General features: G+C 42.3%; 1 long non-coding RNA gene across 1 annotated transcript in view; it reads right to left on the bottom strand.

Annotated features, from left to right (window-relative positions):
• Nucleotides 1-1,443: 1,443 nt before the first annotated feature.
• Nucleotides 1,444-19,427, bottom strand: part of LOC306661357 — a 107,768-nt gene continuing 89,784 nt past the window's right edge. Inside the window, exon 2 of the long non-coding RNA XR_013763860.1 lies at nt 1,444-2,415. This is a non-coding gene — a long non-coding RNA (uncharacterized lncRNA). The remainder of the gene's footprint in view (nt 2,416-19,427) is intronic.

Here is a 19,427-nt window from a genome sequence, read left to right as displayed (position 1 = left end):
GCACAGTAAAAGAATAATACTACTAGTGAAGCAGAACAATTGCAACAAAATACTGCAATCAAAGTTACATGAAGGACTGGGGATAGAAATCAGTGGTACAATGTGTACTTAGCATGTGTGGAGCTCTGGGTTCATTCTGCAGCAACACACACACCCACACAGTCATGTGAATTGATCTCAAAATATCATAGCATACTGTGCTTACCCTTCTTCCCATGGGATACTTAAACTATAGGAAGCAAAACCATAGGGGCTTACCGTGTACCTTCTGGTTTAGAGACTGTCTCAAGAGCTAGAAAATTAGTGATAAGACAGACACTCCTGCCTTCATAAATACCTATAAATTAATGAGATCCTGTCAGATGGTATTAAATAATATGAAGTAAAAAACAGTGATGAAAGTGTTGGAGTGCCTCTATGGATAGCAAGATCAGAGAAGACCCAGATGACATGAGTCAGAGGACTCCCCAGCAAGTCCCACAGGTGTCTGTGTAGAGAATTTGGGTCAGGAGCTGTCAGTCCCATCTCAGGAAGGGTCATATTTTCTCCTAGTGGAGGAGAGAGATCTGTTCATGGATTCAGATTACTTTCAAAGGACTTCTGAGTGTGTGAGTATAAACCTCTAGGCCAGGGTTTAGTGCAGGGGTGAATTCCCTTATGTTCCTTTCTTGTAGACTTCAGTGAATTACATAAAAATAAAAATGAGGGCTGGGGAGATAGTTCAGTTGGTAGAGTGCTTGCCTTGCAAGCACAAGGCCCTGGGTTCAATCCCCAGCACCGCAAAAAAAAAAAAAAAAAAAAAAAAAAAAAAAAAAAAAAAAATGACAAAGTCACAAAAGTGATGCTAAGAGGTTTGTAAAATCAGGTGGGGCTGCAGGAAAGTTTGGGGGATATGTAAGGAATTTAGACATTTCTCCCTCCCCCACCATGTCTTGTTTCCATTTTCTCCTTCTTTTGTTGAGTCCCTGTCCAATCTCTAGCTCCACTCAGCCCTCAATCATTTTGAGATTCTTGCAGAGTGTGTGTGTGTGTGTGTATCTATAGCTACCTATCTATCTATCTATCTATCTATCTATCTATCTATCTATCATCTATCTATCTATCATCTATCTATCTATCTATCCATCCATCCATCTATTTTTTTCTGCCTTAAAACCTACCAAACACTTTTTGAGTGCCTGTAGGACTGCTTAGCTTTTAGATCCTGTTTGGAAAATGAAAATATTAAAGCACTGAGTATTAGAATGTGAGATAAGTGCACCTAGCAAGAAGGTGGACAGGAAAGTGGGTGACTCTCTGCATTCCCCAAATTGGCAGCTGTGCCAGTCTTTCCCTAGCATGAGATTGGCTTGAGGCTTCTTAGGATGCAAAGCAGGGCTGGCAACACTAGATAAAAAAACTGGTGTTAGAAAAGAGAATTGTGAAACACCCTTGGTAGGCCTGGCTCTTTAGCTCACCGATTAGATAATCCAGACTCTTAAATTCCAATGCCAGCTCTCTTAGGGATGCCCTAAAGTCATAGTCACCAAGATTTTAAAAACCTTTAATATTTTATTCCAGGAATTAGTAGAATTAATAGTTAACACATATCCAGTGAAATCCTCTTTTACTTTCCACCTTAATTTATCAGATGTATTTTTTTGCTTCTCCCTAGTTTGAGATCATGGATGCTCATATGTTTTGTCACTGCAGTATTTGCATTCCCAAATGTCAACAAGAGGGACAAATCTCCAGATTTGTTTTGTTTTTGACAGAAATCAGCTTAGGTTCCAATGTGAGTCTGCTAAGGGGGAAGACAATATGTTTACGTTGTCTTAAAAAAAAAAAAAAAAAAGAACAGAAAAAGAAACAAAAAATTTGGTGGTTCTGTCAAGCAATTTGATCCAATTCCTCTATTCCGAGTTGATGCCCAGTGGAATTACCTTTCCTACTACAGTACAGATCTAGCAAAGGGATTGAAATGTTCCCTTTTTTCATTTTGTGAGTCCAACTCTCCACATTAAAAAAAAATTTTTTTAAATGTGCCATAAGTAGCTCTTTAAAGCTCTTTTGGCAAATTTGTTGGTTGTTTTTAAGAATGATGAGAGTGACTATGAACATTGATGTGGCTGTATCTCTGTAGTATGCTGATTTTAAGTCCTTTTGTATAGGCCAAGGAGTGGGATAACTGGGTCAAATGGTGGTTCCATTCCAAGCTTTCTTAGGAATCTCCACACTGCTTTCCAGAGTGGCTGCACTAAATTGCAGCCCCACCAGCAAAGTATGAGTGTACCTTTTCCCCCACATCCTCACCAACACCTGTTGTTGCTTGTATTCTTGATAATCGCCATTCTAATTGGGGTGAGATGGACTCTTAGGGTAGTTGTGTTTTGCATTTCTCTTATTACTAGAGAAGTTGAACATTTTTTCATATATCTGTTGATTGCTTGTAGATCATCTTCTGTGAAGTGTTTGTTCATTTCCTTAGCCTGTTTGTTGATTGGATTATTTGTATTCTTGGTGTAGAGTTTTTTTGAGTTCTTTATATATTCTGGAAAATAGTGCTCTATCTGAAGTATGAGTGGGCAAAGATTTTCCTCCCACTCTGTAGGCTCTCAGTTCACATTGCTGATAGTTTCCTTTGCTGAGAGAAAGTTTTTCTAGTTTGAATCTATCCCAGTTAGTTGATTCTTGCTTTATTTCTTGTGCTATGGAGTCCTGTTAAGAAGTCTGATCCTAAGCTGACATGTTGAAGGTTTGGACCTACTTTTTCTTCTATAAGATGAAGGGTCTCGTTGTCTGATTCCAGGTCCTTGATCCATTGTGAGTTGATTTTTGTGCAGGGTGAGAGATAGGGGTTTAGTTTCATTCTGTTGCATATGGAGTTCCAGTTTTCCCAGCACCATTTGTTAAACAGCTGTCTTTTCTCCATTGCATATTTTGGCACCTTTGTCTAGTATGAGAAAATTTTGTTTATTTGGGTTTGTGTCCGTGTCGTTTATTCTGTACCATTGACTACCTGTCTATTTTAATGCCCATGCCATGCCATTTGTACTATGCTTTGTAGAATAGTTGAAGTTCTGTATTGTGATATCCCCTGCTTCACTCTTCCTGATAAGGATTACTTTAGCTATTCTGGGTTTCTTATTCTTCCAGATGAATTTCATAATTGCTTGCTCTATTTCTGGTAAGGTACGTCCATTGGGATTTTAATTGGAATTGCATTGAATCTGTATACACTTTTGGTAGTATGGCCATTTTGACAATATTAGTTCTGCCTATCCAAGAATATGGGAGATCTTTCCATTCTTCTAAGGTTTTCTTTAATTTTTTTCTTAGTGTTCTGTATTCTCATTGTAGAGGTCTTTCACCTCTTTTGTGAGATTGATTCCCAAGTATTTTATTTTTTTGAGGCTATTGTGAATGGGGTAGTTTCCTAACTTCCCTTTCTGAAGATCAGCACTTATGTATAAAAATGCACTAGATTTATGGACATTGATCTTATATCCTGCTACTTACTGAATTCACTTATGAGTTCTAAAAGTTTTCCTTGTGGAATTTCCACGTTCCTCTAAATATATAATCATGTCATCAGCAAATCAGGATAGTTTTGAGTTCTTCTTTTCCTATTTTTATCCCTTTAATTTATTTGGTCTGACTAATTGCTCTGGCTAGAGTTTCAAGGACAATGTTGAATAGAAAGTGGGTGATGCAGCCACATCAATGTTCATAGCTGCTCAATTCACAATAGACAGATTGTGGAACCACCTAGATGCCCTTCAATTGATGAATGGATAAAAGAAACTGTGAGATATAGATATATATATATTATATATATGTAATGGAATATTACTCAACCATAAAGAATAATGAAATTATGGCATTTGCAGGCAAATGGGATAAAATAAGTGAGATTAAGCCAATCTCAAAAAACAAAGGAGGAATGATCTCGCTGATAAGCGAATGATGACACATAATGGGGGGTGAGGGGGTTAAGAATGGAGGAAGGAGAGACTGTTAGAGGGAAAAGAGGCATGGGAGGAGTGGGGGGTAGGAAAAAATAACAATGAATCAACCACTATTACCCCATGTAAATGTATGATTACACAAATGGTATGCCTCTCATTCATGTACAGAGAAACAAGATGTATCCCATTTGTTTACAATAAAAATACAAAAAAAGAATGATGAGAGTGAGAGAGTGGGTGGACTGAAAGGGATATATTATCGAACTAATTAAATTGTGTAGTGCCTCAGCTATTCTCTTATGCAACAGAATCCTCAAGGATAAAGATGAGCCCTCACTTAATCCACTTTTTTTTCATGAATATGCATATGGATTCCTTAGGGAACTTGTATACATCATGTTTGGAAATTAGAAACTAAAGTTAAAATGTAAGACTACCTGTTCGGGCTATCGTCAGTCAGAACATAGTCTTTCTTAAGCAGGTTCCATTATCTTGCAGTGGGAGGAAATAAAAATACATAAAATGGTTATTTAAAAATGTCCAATGCAAATAATTAGTAAAATATTAGTAAGTAGAATCCATACCACATTGAAAAATACAGTATGACCAAGAGGGATTTATACAGGAATTCAACCAGGATTCAATATTAGAAATTCCATCTATCTTACGTCATTGTGCCAGTCAGGGAAACAGTAGAGACATTGCGGTAAGGTGAGGAATAAGTCAAGAGTGATGGTTGTCTTGAATCTCAACTACGTTTAAATTGTACTTGAAGCCCTCGAGATGGAGCAGGACTGTAATCCCAGTGGCTCAGGAGGCTGAGGCAGGAGGATTACAAGTTCAAAGCCAGCCTCAGCAAAAGTGAGGTGCTAAGCAACTCAGTGAGACCTCGTATGTAAATAAAATAAAATGGCCGGGGATGTGTTCTCAGGGTCTAGTGTCCTTGAGTCAATCCCCAGTACCCAACCCCCCCCAAAATTGTACTGAAGTATTAGCTAATGCAATTAAATAAGGAAAAACTGTCAGAAGAATAAAAATTAAAATGAAAATGAGAAAATCTCTGGCTTCTCTCTTTGTAGGTGATATGCAGACCATAGGGAAATTCTATGAAATCAATGATAAGACTCAGACAAAAATATTTGTAATTGGTGTAGAAGACAAGAACCAGTAAGTATAATAGTAGTATGAAGCTGGGTGTGGCGGTGCATGTCTATAATCCCAGTGACTCCGGAGGCTGAGGCAGGAGGATCAAAGTTCAATGCTAAGCTCAGCAATTTAATGAGATCTTAAACATGAACATAGCAAAATAAATTTTAAAAGTGTATACTTAGAAATAACAACTAGGAATGTCAGAGACCTTAGGAGAAAAACTCAGACACAAAAGCAGATGAGTACATTTAAAGCTATTTCTTATTATGAGATAGTGTCTCCAATGAAGTACCATTATTCTAAGGTTACTTAATACATATAACACAACCCAAAACCCAGTAAAACCCACAACTTTTTGGGAAAAGGAAATTGTTTTTTGTTGTGAAATAATTATAGACCCATAAGAAGTTGCAAAGGTAGTAGAGACTGAGAGAATCCTTCACCCATTTCATCCAGTGCTTCCATTTTATGTAATATTAAACCAAGAAAGCTAGGGTGACATAATGTGTGGGGGCCTCTATAACATTTTATTACATGTGTAGTTTGTTTTAACCAATGGCACCAATCAGGATAAGAAAGTGTTCTATCACCCAAGATCTCCTTCACACTACCCTTTATACTCAGACCTACTGCTGATTTTATCAGATTAAAAGAAAAAAACAAGCCAATGCTCCTCAAACTATTCCATGAAACAGAAAGGAGGGGAACCCTTCCACACTCATTCTACCAAGACAAGCATTACCCTGATACCAAAATCAGTTAAGAACACAGACAATAATATGAAAAGAAGAATATAGACCAATATCCTTGATGGACATACATACAAAAATCCCCATAAGGGCTGGGGATATAGCTCAGTTCATAGAGTGCTTTGCCTGACAAACACAAGGCCACATGGGTTCAATCCCTAGCACTGGAAAAAAAAAATCCAGTAAATACTCACAAATGAAATTAGATAGCATGTTTAAAAGATAATACACCATGGTCAAGTTGGTTTCATTCCAGGGAAACAAGGATGATTCCAGATATGCAAATCAATAACATAATAAAAGTACACAACAGAATGAAAGCATACAAACAGAATGAAAGGTAGAACTCATATATTATCTCATAGATGCAGAAAAGTCCTTTGACTAAGTTCAACTCCATCATGATAAAAATCCTGAAAAGTAGATACACAGAAAACATATCTCACCTAAAAAAGGGCTGTATATGAAAAACCCTAACCCAACATCATACTGAATTCCCATCAGGAATGGGGCAAGGGTGTCCCTCTCATCACTCTTATTCAATATAGTACTTGGAAATTATGCAAGAGTCATCAGGAAATAGAAAGAAAAAGATGCAAATAGAAAAGAGAGAGTCATATTATCCCTGATTGTATAATATATACTCAGAAAACCCTAACAACTTCACCAAAAGACTTTTAGAACTGATAAACAAATTCAACAAAGTAGCAGGATACAAAATCAACATATGAAAACAAGTAGCATTTCTATACACCAATAATAAACCCACAGAAAAAGAAATCAGGAAAACAATCCCATTCATACACCCCTACCCCCAAATATCCAGGAATAAATTTAACCAAGGAAGTGGAAGACCTCTAAAATGAACATTACAAGACACTGAAGAAAGAAATTGAAGAGAACACTAGGAAATTGAAAGATCACCTGTGTTCATGGATTGGAAAATTAATATTGTTCCATATCTAGATCCAATGTATCCCCATCAATATACCAATGACATTCTTCACAGAAGTAGAGAAAACGATCCTAAGATTTAGATGGAAGTACAAAAGATCCTAAATAGCTTACATGATTTGAAGCAATTACTCAAAAGAATAATACAGAAAGCATCAACAATATCTGACTTCAAAAGACATTACAACAGACATGATCACTGATACAGAACAATACTGGCATAAAAATAGACATATAGACAATGGACTACAATGGATGTCTCAGAAATGAACCCAAGCCTCTGAGTTATCTGATTTTCTACAAAGGTATTTCAAAACATGCATTGGAGAAAAGACAGTGTCTTCAACAAAAGGTGCGGAAAAAACTGGGAATCCCACCCACATGTACAAGAGTGAAACTAAAACCCTATCGCTCATCTTATACAATAATCCAACTAAAAATGCATTAAAGACTTTAAAGAGAGATCTACACTTTTTTTAAAATATATTTTTAGTTGTCAATGTACCTTGACTTAATTTACTTATTCATACACGTGGTGAGAATGGAACCACGGCCTCACACATGCCAGGCAAGTGTTCCACCACTGAGTACAAGACCACAGTCCCAGCCTCAAGACCTGAAACTTCGAAATGGCTAGAGAGAAATATAGGGGAACACTATAAAGTGAAGAGACAATCTACAGGATGAGAGAAAAATCTTTGCCAATATCCATCTGAACAGAGGATAATATCCACAATATATAAAGAACTCAAAAAAGTTAACAGCAAAGAACAAGCAATCCAATTGATAGATGGGCCAAATGATCTGAACAAATATTTCTGAAAGAAGTACAAATGGCCAGTAAAAAATATTTTTAAAAGCTCAACATTTTATTCATCAGGGAAATGCAAATCAAGTTCACTGATAAGGGTTGGGGTTATAGCTCAGTGGTTGAGGTGCTTGTGAAAGAATGGACATTTTTTTAAGCTGTCTGTTTTATCTCAACTCCCTAAGGTCTCCCTCCCAGTGATGGGAACAAAGCCCTTAAAGCTGTTCAGGAACAGCCCCAAACAGAGAGTAAAAGAGTAAATTGAGCAAGATAGTGCTCAGACAGTGTAAGATATATAGGATATAAGATTACCAGAAACTGTTGACCAGAATCTACGCCTGTTGTAAAACATTGTGAAACATGTTGTATGTTATCAGCAACCCAGACCCCCTTTGGAATTTCCCAGCGGCTTTGTTCCCCTTTTCCCTTCCATGTGCGACCCCTCCCAATGTGTGGTTTCTGCCTTTGTAAACTTGTAAGATTTCTGCTAGGGACTCGACTCCTCGACTCCTGCATGAGTCACGAGTTGGGGTCCCAGCACGCTGGAATAAAAGCCTCTTGTGGTTTGTATCAAGTGACACCTCCTGCGGTTGATTGGGGTTGCCGTAGATCCGTGGGACAGAGATAGGGTCTCCTTTTGGGGGTCTTACATTTGGGGGCTCATCTGGGATCTGATGGCCTCCCCTCATCCGCAGAGTCGACCTTGGAGGTAAGAAGAGGTACCCTGAGGTTGTCTGTCTCTGTCTTGTATTTTGTTAGTTGGTCTGGTCCTGTGAGCACCGCTTTCGGTTTTGGTTTCGCACTTGTTGGCGACTTGTGAGAGTGGCCGAACAGTGGTCAGTAGATGTGCCTGGAGGGCCACAGGTTGCAGCCCCTGGGGGACGCCCCAAAGGCGGAGGAGAGCCAGGGATGCCTAGTAGTCTCCTACGGTAAGGGCGCTGATTGGGTTCAATTGTTGGATCAGAGATTGTCAAGATCGCGTCCGTGCTGATTCTGTTGCATGTTTGTGGTGGACAAGGTGGAGTAAGTGGGTCCTCGTGTCTGTAGCATTTTGTTGTTTGTGTTTCTAATGACAGACGAACTGACGATGGGACAGACTGTGACAACCCCTCTTAGTCTGACATTAGACCATTGGGCTGAAGTTAAGTGAAGAGGTCGCGACCTATCAGTTGAGATCAAGAAAGGCCCATGGCAGACCTTCTGCTCCTCAGAATGGCCTGCTTTTAATGTAGGATGGCCAGCAGAACGGACCTTTAATCTATCTGTCATTCTTGCTGTTAAAGAGATTGTTTTCAGAAGGAATCTGGAGCCCATCCGAATCAGGAGCCCTATATCATGGTCTGGCAGGATCTGGTGCAAAATCCACCCCCCTAGATTCGACCTTGGGTTGCAAAACCCAAGCCCTGGCCAGCCTGCACAAATCCTAGCCACCCAATCTCCCAGTTCTTGGGGGAAATCCAGTCACTCAGACCCCCCAAGAAGATTTATACCCAGGCTGACCACCTTCTCCTTGACTCACCTCCCCCATGCCCTCCCGCCTCCGTCCCCGTAGGGGGTCAGGAAGAGCCAGAAGAACCGCCAGCCCCTGCAGTCACCCCCCTTTGCTCCCCCTAACTTAGTCTCCCCACAGGGCCTGCACGGGGGTACCAGGAGCCACCCACGAATAACTCCCAACACCACCGTTGCCTAAGGGCTTATGGGCCCCCATCCGGTTGGCAACGGATGGTGGACCGGCTCCTCTTCAGCCCCTCCAGTACTGGCCTTTTTCCTCCGTAGACTTGTATAACTGGAAAACTAATCATCCTCCCTTTTCAGAGGACCCCCAGTGCTTAAACCGGAGCTGGTGGAGTCTTTAATGTTCTCTCATCAGCCACACGGGATGATTGCCAGCAGCTACTGCAGACCGTTTTCACTACTGAGGAGAGGGAAAGGATTTTATTGGAGGCAATGAAGAATGTACCAGGAGCAGATGGATGACCCACCCAGCTCCCCAACATCATTGACACTGCCTTCCCCCTCTCCAGGCCTGACTGGGATTTCAACACGGCAGAAGGTAGGGAGCGACTGACAGTCTATCGCCAGACTCTATTGGCTGGCCTCTGCGGGGCAGTGAGATGCCCCACTAATTTGGCTAAGGTAAGAGAGGTTATCCAAGGGGCCACGGAACCCCCATCAGTATTTCTCGAGTGCTTAATGGAAGCTTTCAGGTGCTACACCCCGTTTGACCCTACCTCTGAGGGGCAAAGGGCTTCCGTGGCCATGGCTTTTATAGGGCAGTCAGCAATAGATATTAAAGAGAAAGTTGCAGAGAATAGAAGGGTTACAAGATTATACCCTACAGGATTTAGTTAAGGAGACAGAGAAAGTGTATCATAAGAGGGGAAACTGAGGAAGAGAGGAGCAAAGGAAAGAAAAGGAGAGAGAGGAAAGAGAAAACAAAAGGGATTGTAAGCAGGAGAAGAACCTAACACGATTTTGGCTGCAGTAGTAGGTGAGAAAGGCCAGGAACAACACAAGGCAGGGCTAAAAAAGGGACAGGTAATCTGGGCAATTGCACTCCATTAGACAAGGATCAGTGTGCCTACTGCAAGGAGAGAGGTCACTGGGCTAGAGAGTGTCCTAAGAAGACTGGGCCCTCCAAGAAAGTATTAGCCCTAGAAGAAGAAGAAGATTAGCGGGGAAGGGGCTCAGAACCCCTCCCTGAGCCTAGGGTAACACTACAGGTGGAGGGGAAGCCAGTTGAGTTCTTAGTAGATACTGGGGCTCAACACTCAGTCCTACTCGAACCATCTGGGCCCATCTCCCACAAGAAATCGTGGGTCATAGGAGCTACAGGGCACCAGCAGTACTCATGGACTACCCTTAGGAACGGGACGGGTAACCCACTCGTTTCCAGTCATCCCGGAGTGCCCTGCGCCTCTGCTTGGGAGAGATCTCCTAACCAAAATGGGAGCTCAGATTACCTTCACCCCAATGGCCCAGAGGTGACCGAAGCAAGAGAATAACTACTTGCCCTGACTATGCACCTGATGATGAACACAGACTTTTTGAGAGACAGTGAGCAAAAATATGTCACACCAATAACTGGTTGAACAGGTATCCAGGGGCGTGGGCCCAAATGCCTGGAACAGGACTAGCCACAGAAAGACCACCCATAGTTATAGAACTTAAGGCCACATCTACTCCTGTGACTGTACGTCAATACCCTATGACTAAAGAGGCCTGGGAAGGAATTAGGCCCCATATCTAGTGCCTTCCTTCAGCAAGGTATCCTAATGAAGTGTCAGTCACCATGGAACACTCCCTTGTTACCTGTTAAAAAGCTGGCACAGGAGACTATCGCCTGGTACAGGACTTAAGAGAAGTAAACAAGTTGAGTACAGGACATCCACCCCCACTGTACCTAACCCTTACAGCTTGCTGAGCTCTCTCCCCCCGGATCATATTTGGTACACTGTCTTGGACTTAAAGGACGCTTTCTTCTGCCTGCGACTACACCTTCCAGCCAAAACATCTTTGCATTCAAGTGGAGGGACTGTGACTCTGGGACAACAGGACAATTGACTTGGACCCGACTACCCCAGGGGTTCAAGAATTCCCCAACCCTCTTCGATGAAGCTCTCCACCAAGATTTAGCCCACTTCCATGCCAGCCATCCCCAGGTAACACTTCTGCAGTATGTAGATGACTTACTACTGGCCGGGGCCACAGAGGAGGAATGCCAACGGGGCACGGGACTACTGCTAGAAGAACTTGCCCGCTTAGGATATCAGGCTTCCGCCAAGAAGGCCCAGATCTGCCAAAAGGAGGTAACGTACCTGGGGTACGCCCTCAAAGGGGGGCAGAGATGGCTAACGGAGGCCAGAAAAACAAACTGTGACTCAGATACCCATTCCTCGCTCACCCCACCAGGTGCGAGAATTTTTAGGGACTGTGGGGGTTTTGCCGCCTGTGGATCCCCCGGGTTCGCTACCCTGGCAGCTCCCCTCTATCCTCTGACTAGAGAGGGTGCCTCATTTGAGTGGGGTAACGACCAGCATCAGGCCTTTGATGACATCAAGAAGGCATTACTGTCTGCCCCAGCCCTGGCATTGCCGGATGTAGCAAAGCCCTTCGTCCTATTTGTGGATGAGAGGAAGGGAATAGCCCGAGGGGTGCTGACCCAGCCTCTAGGGCCATGGAAGAGGCCGGTAGCCTACCTCTCCAAGAAGCTAGACCCTGTTGCTAGTGGCTGGCCTGCCTGTCTGAGGTCCGTGGCAGCAGTGGCAGTATTGGGGAAAGATGCTGACAAATTAACTATGGGACAAAAGCTAAAGGTCATTGCTCCTCACTCCCTGGAGAGCATCATCAGATAGCCCCCTGACCGGTGGCTGTCCAATACCCGCATGATGCATTACCAGAGTCTCCTACTGAATGGAGACAGGATCCAGTTCGGGCTGCCTGCCATCCTCAACCCAGCTACCCTACTACCTGACACGTCCACCCAGGAGAGTGTGCTGCATACCTGTCAAGAGATACTAGCAGAAGAAACAGGGACCCAAAGGGACCTCCAAGACCAGCCCTTACCAGACGCTCAGCTGACCTGGTTCACTGATGGAAGCAGCTACATAATAGAAGGTAAAAGGGTAGCTGGGGCGGCGGTAGTGGATGATGAACAACTATCTGGGCAAGCAGCCTACCCGAGGGATCCGGGAAACCTCAGAAGGAAAAAGAAATCTCCCTGAAGGTGTTCATTTTTCTCAGACACTTTCACAAATTAACTTATCTGGGCCCAAAACATTTAAAAACTCTGTCCAGTCTTCACCCGTATTACATCATGAAGCTCGGGGAGCTTGCAGATACAACTGTAAAAGAATGCCAAGTCTTGCCAGATGGTGAATGCCCAGCCCAGCAAGCTACCTCACGGCAAATGGCTCTGAGGAGACCGTCCTGGGAGTTACTGGGAAGTGGACTTTACTGAGGTAAAACCAGCCAGGTATGGATACAGATACTTATTAGTATTCATAGATACATTTACAGGATGGGTTGAAGCCTTTCCTACAAAGAAGGAGACTGCTCAGGTGGTGGCTAAAACAATACTAGAAGACATCTTCCCGAGGTTTGGGGTGCCCAAGGTAATTGGGTCAGACAACAGCCCTGCGTTTGTTGCCCAGGTAAGTCAGGGACTGGCCAAAATCCTGGGGCTTAATTGGAAATTACATTGTGCTTATAGGGCCAAAGCTCAGGGCAGGTAGAAAGAATGAATAGAACTTTAAAAGAGGTCATGACGAAATTATCCTTAGAGACTGGCGTAACAGACTGGACAGTTCTCCTTCCCTTTGCTTTGTTTCAGGTGTGCAATACCCCTGGCTCCCTCAAGCTAACTCCTTTTGAAATCCTTTATGGGACTCACCCCCCACTCATTACCATACAACACCTTCCCCCCCCCAGAATCTTACCCTGTTAATCTCTGTACACCAGATCCTTGAGACTGTGCAGAGGGAGGTGTGGAATCAGTTGGCCAAGGCCTACAAGCCTGGAGACCTGCAAGTACCTCATCAGTTCCAGGTCGGAGACTCAGTGTAAATCCGGCGCCACCGTGTGGCCAGTCTGGAACCAAGGTGGAAAGGACCATACATAGTGCTGCTCACTACTCCAACTGCAGTAAAAGTCGATGGCATCGCAGCCTGGATTCACGTTTCGCATGTCAAGCCTGCACCACCACCAGACCCAACGTGGAAAGTGGGAGAAATTGGACAACCCCCTCAAGCTCCGCATCCACCATGTTCCTGCTCCTGTTGATGCACCTCCCGCCGATAAATAGTCCCAACTCTCATGTCCACCATGATGGGTCCCCTTGTTATACTGCTTTTACTTTTCACTTTTGGGCCCTGCATCCTAAATCGCCTAGTCACTTTCATTAGGGAGAGAGTAAGTGCTGTACAGGTACTAATGCTCAGGCAATAATACCAGTCCCTCCACCAAGGAAATAGCTTTGGAGAAGAGTATATAGAGACAGAAGTTCCATGATTAGAACTTACCAAAAAGAAAATGGGGGAATGAAAGAATGGACATTTTTTTAAGCTGTCTGTTTTATCTCAACTCCCTAAGGTCTCCCTCCCAGTGATGGGAACAAAGCCTTAAAGCTGTTCCAGGAAACAGCCCCAAACAGAGAGTAAAGAGTAAATTGAGCAAGATAGTGCTCAGACAGTTAAGATATATAGGATATAAGATTACCAGAAACTGTTGACCAGAATCTATGCCCTGTTGTAAAACATTGTGAAACATGTTGTATGTTATCAGCAAACCCAGACCCCCTTTGGAATTTCCCAGCGGCTTTGTTCCCCTTTTCCCTTCCGTGTGCGACCCCTCCCAATGTGTGGTTTCTGCCTTTGTAAACTTGTAAGATTTTCTGCTAGGGACTCGACTCCTCAACTCCTGCGTGAGTCACGAGTTGGGTCCCAGTGCGCTGGAATAAAAGCCTCTTGTGGTTTGCATCAAGTGACGCCTCCTGCGGTTGATTGGGGGTTGCCGTCGATCTGTGGGACAGAGTTAGGGTCTCCTTTTTGGGGGTCTTACACAAGCACTGAGGATGCCAGCAGCCACAGCAGCGCCTTCGAGGGCCAATAAAGGGTCAAATGGGATGTGCTGGACCCCAGGCTTATCAAGGCTGTTCAGAGATATCTACCTGAGGAATGTGCAGCTGTCCGGAGACCCCATCTATCAAGGACAGGGGAACCTAGCCCTGACCCCTCTCCCTCATAATTCACTCCTTCCCTCCTCCCTGCTCCCTCCAGGACTGTTCAGTTTTGGCGGGACCCAATAAGATTCAAATAAAGTGGAGGGACCAAACCAAAGGAGGACAAGTATTTAGCTGTGTGAATTTTAACCAATAATGTACAGGTCCTTGTGTATGAATGCTGGAAAAAGCTCTTAAATAGAGCGCTTTCTTGCCACTCGAGGCCGCTCCCTCCGCCCAGCCATTGTATGGGTCTGAGGGGCTGGTTGAGGTCCAGGCTCGAGCTTGCTTTAATAAAACCTTGTTGTGTGATTTGCATTACCGTGTGTTCACTTTGACTCTCCGGGGATTAGTCGGAATGGGACCCTAACAATGTCAGTCAATATCTTCCTTTTTGACCAAGATTTTAGGCAGAATTTTCAAGTTGAACTGGTTAGGTCTTTAATCTCTGAATTCAAAAATTTAAAAAAAAAGGAAAATATTAAGAAATTTAGCTGATAAGAATTTCAGTGTCCCTGGAAACATCCCAAATAGGCAGAAAAATGATGCAAGTTCCAGTAAATGCTTCTCAGGGTCCAAGCTTTCTTTTGAGACAAGTATTAATACAGTTTCAATTTAAATCATTTCTTGCCTGATATTGAGAAACCTTTTAAACGAGTGCTTCCAAAAGGAGCAATCATGTAGTTTTCAGGAAAAAAAGTAAAACAAAACAAACACACAAAACTCCCCTACCACCCCATAATATTTTCACATTAAAATTTTTAATTTTTATTTTTATTTATTTTGGTATCAGGAATTGAACCCAGAGGCACTTAACCACTGAGCTACATCCCAACCCTTTTTTGTTTTTTACTTAGAGACAGGTCTTGCTGAGGTGCTTAGGAACTTGCTTAATTGCTGAGGCTGGCTTTCAATTCACAAACCTCCTGCCTCAGCCTGCTGAGTTGCTGGGATTTCAGGCATGCACCATGGGGGTTGGCAAAATTTTTTGAAATAGTATTAAGCTTACAGGAAAGTTGCACATACAGCACAAATAGCTTTTTTTCCTTAAACTACTTGACAGTAAATTTTTCATGTGATGTTTCATTTTCCCTACTGAACTCCATTCAGATTTCACCAGTTGTGCCAATATTGTCCTTTATAACAGAAGAACCCAGTTCAGAAATTCCTGTTACTTAACAGTGATTTATTTGCTAGTCTGGAACAGTTCTTCAAACTTTCCTTTGATTTTCATTTTCTTTATACTTTTGAACATTATGGACCAGCTGTTTTGTAGAATGTCTATTAAATTTAGTCACTCAGATGTTTCCTTATGAATGGGTTCAGGTTAGCATCTGTGACAGCAACATCACAGAAGAGGCGCTATGTTCCTTTAATTTTATCCTACCAGATGTCATACAATTGCAATTATCCCATCACTGCTGCTGGTCACAGATGCTGGGAAGGTACTTTTCCCCCTTTATAATTAGTATTTACATCAATTATAGCATTTGTAATTATATATAATATTATATGTACAATATTATTAGTAATTCATAATATGTATTTTTGTGGGAAAGTACTTTGAAACCATAAGAGTATCCTATTCCTAAGCAACTTTTAGTTTGCTAAGTTAACATCGATGTGGATTATGGTTTCCTATTTTATTTAATGGGTTACAATATTATCATTATCATTTTGATACTGAAGTTATTTCAGATTGACCACTGGGAGTATTTCCAAGATGGCTTCTGTGTCCTTTTGACACATCCTTAACATCCTTTGTGCATTTTCTTATATTTTGGCAGAAAAAGATGTCCTAGGCTTATTTTGTGTTCTCACTTTCCTAACCCTGGAAACAGTCATTTGTCTAAGCAACTCTGATTCCTTTATTAGAGAATGATAATTAGAAGTCAAGTTCTGGGTGCTATTGGCATCAGATCTGCCATTTTGCTGCTGCCATTATTCTGCCCCTCCCCCCACCATTTTACAACCTAGATTGTTAGCCTGCGAATTTCCTAGTCAGCCATTGGTCCAATTATTATTAGCCTGAGAACTTCTCTCTCTCTCTCTCTTTCTCTCTCTCTCACTCTCGAGGGCAGACACTCTGCTCTTTTGTGTAATAAATCTCTTGTGTGTGGCATGGTGCTTGGACTCTGTTTGGACTTCCGGCGTGTCCTTTCAGGTGCCAGATACGCTTCTGGGGTGTCAATGATCCTGGGCACTCTCCGTGGACCAAGTTAAGGAATATATGCATGCATACACATGTTTAACTCTATTTCTTTATCTTCTGTGTATAAAATCATGGAACCAAATTGACAATCCAATTCCAATTTAATACTAAAGTTTTTACTCTTGCAACTTTCCGGACAATTTCAAATCTGGAGCTTGCTATACTTAATACATATTTACTTTTTGGATCATTCCCTGTATATAACCAATCTCTCATCTCTACCAGTATTCTCCCTACATGGACCACACTTTTGATCCTGGCACCCACCACATAGAAACCACTGTCAAATCCCCTGGGCTTGATGCCCAGGCTGCACCTGATGTACCTGCTCCATGTATGGACTGACTTCTCACTCCATTTGTTTAGGTTCTGACATCCATGATGGGCAGGCCTCTTTTTTTTGTGTGTGTACAAGGAACCCAGGGGCACTTAACCATTGAGCCACATCCCCAGTGGTTATTATTTCTTGTTTTGAGACAGTATCCCCCAAAATTGCTTAAGTCCTTGCTAAGTTGTGAGGCTGGCATCAGCCTCCCAAACTGCTTGGGATTATAAGTGTGTGCCACCACACCTGGCCCTCTTGTGTTGATAGGGGCTTGGGGTCTGACACCCTGTTTCGGGCCACACCTACTTCAGCAGAAGGAAGGGGAGTGGGAAGAGGAAGTCTCCATAATAACTATAATGGATCCTTTCAGTTTGTAGCTCAGTTTTCGGGGGAAGCAATGCCAATTACTTTGCTTCATTGGACTATTAAGATTCAAAATAGAATTAGTCAATTAACTAAAGTAGCTGTCTGGTAATAATCACTGGGAGCAAATAGAGTTTGTTCCTTAGAACTTTAAAAGCTTAAAATATTTAGCAAACTATATTGACTTTTGCAATACCTTTTCTTTGATCCTCTCATTCCAGGGTTTTTGAGTTTCTTGTTCATAGACAAGGCTTAAAGGGTATATGAAGCTAGTCATATAACTGATAGGTCAGCAAATATATTGAGGACCTACTCTGTGCTCACCGTTGTGTATTCAACTAAACACGATGTTGTACACCCTTAACCAATGTCCCAGAGAAAATAAGCTGCACTGTGCGCTATGCTGCTTTCTATTTCCATGAAAGGAAAAAGAAGTCTTATCAAGGACATAAATGTATAGCACATACTATGTGTCTGTGCTCACACTTCTAATACACATACATGCACTCGATAATTTGTATATCTTACTGTGTGCACAGTATTGAGGATTGAACCCAGGAATGCTCTACCACTGAGCTACATCCCCATCCCTTTTTATTTTCAGAAGTCTAGTTAAGTAGCCCAGACTTGCCTTGAACTTGAGATCCTCGTGCCCCAACCCCCTGAGTAGCTGGGATTACAGATGTGTGCCAGCGCACTGGGCATGGACATATTTATAAACCTTTATATTTTGGAACAGAACACATACCTTCCTGTAGATCCCACTGGCGCTCAGGAAGGTCCTGGTAGCTTTGGGTTTAGGGGCTTTCATCCCTGCATTAATCCCATAGGTGTGACTGGCTTTCAGAAAGAATGAGCACTTGTGGGTAGGCCTCATTCTGATTTCCTACACAAATTTGTCGCGCTTTAGCACCTGCAATTTGAGGTCCCTGGCAGAGAGCCCTTCTGTTTCTCCACCTCCACGAGTCTACATACAAGAAATATATCTGCAAGGATGTAGTAAGCATTTCACCTGTGCAAGTTGCAGATCCTTTAACTTTACCTGTATCTTCACTCCCACTTACAATGATCTATTATTTTCTATAAAGGGATGAAATTAAAGCTGGAGGTGGTAGCAATGGTGGTTAAGACTGATGGTTCTGGAGTCATATCTCCTTGAGAATCTTGGCGTAACTACCTATCATCTAATCACTTGGAGCTGGACACTTCACTTCTTTGAAATTTATTCTCTCCCATAATATTGGAATTAAAAATAGAGCCTCAACAGTCTGTTGTAGATAAAATTAAGTTTAGCTCTTAATGGAAATCCTGAAATATAGCAAGGACCCAGTCAATGTTAGATGTTAAAGGCAGATCGTAACCAATGTTAACTCTAAATTTAGAGAGCAGAAAGGTTTACTTTCTTTTCTTCTTATGAAGCCAGAATTGAGGACAGGCAGTTAATGTAGAATAAGAAATATGGTCGAATTGAGGAATGAAGGCCATCTGAGTCTGGAGAAGTTGGAGACTGAGTCTGGGAAGTTGGAGACCGCCCCTGGGAGATTGGAATGTCAGTGTATCCCGTACCTTCGCTCCCAAAAAAGTTGCTGGGCACTAGGAATTGCTAATTAATGTCCCCTAGGCCCTTACCTGCCTGAATCACTTTAGCCCCTGCCCATCTGCTTCTCACCTTTTTTGCCTCCTCACTGGCAACTCCTGGGCTTAGTCACATAGGCAGTAAGGAGAAAGATAACAGAACAGAACAAAGAAGACCCTAATGTATAAAAGATGTAGGGTGAGCTCACTTCTTGGGACTCTAGAACATCAGCCATGGCCCCCTCTCCCTCCCAGGAGAAGTCTGTATTATTACCTTTGAATAAAACCTCCTAAATATGCTTGCCTTGGCATGCTTCTCTAATGTTCAAATTTCAACATTTGAGGAAGCAGAACTCACCGGTAAAGAGTGGGTATCACTTAGGTTCAACCATTTAATGCAAATCCTCTACTGCTGGCTCCCAAGAGCTGCGTTAACAGTAGAGTGATGACTATAGGTGTCATATTTCATAGAATCTACAAGCCATCGATGTTAAGACACACAATTTAAGAAATTATAGTATACCAGAAAGGAAAACAGAAAGGGGGGAAAATCCTCGTTGTTATATATACCACAAAATGCTAAATGGTTGTGATGTGCTCCCTAATTGCACAGATCTTGAAAATGTC

Source organism: Sciurus vulgaris (genome assembly GCF_902686455.1).
Source record: "Sciurus vulgaris genome assembly, chromosome: 5".
Lineage (NCBI taxonomy): Eukaryota > Metazoa > Chordata > Mammalia > Rodentia > Sciuridae > Sciurus > Sciurus vulgaris.
This window is presented reverse-complemented; position numbering and strand designations above follow the sequence as displayed.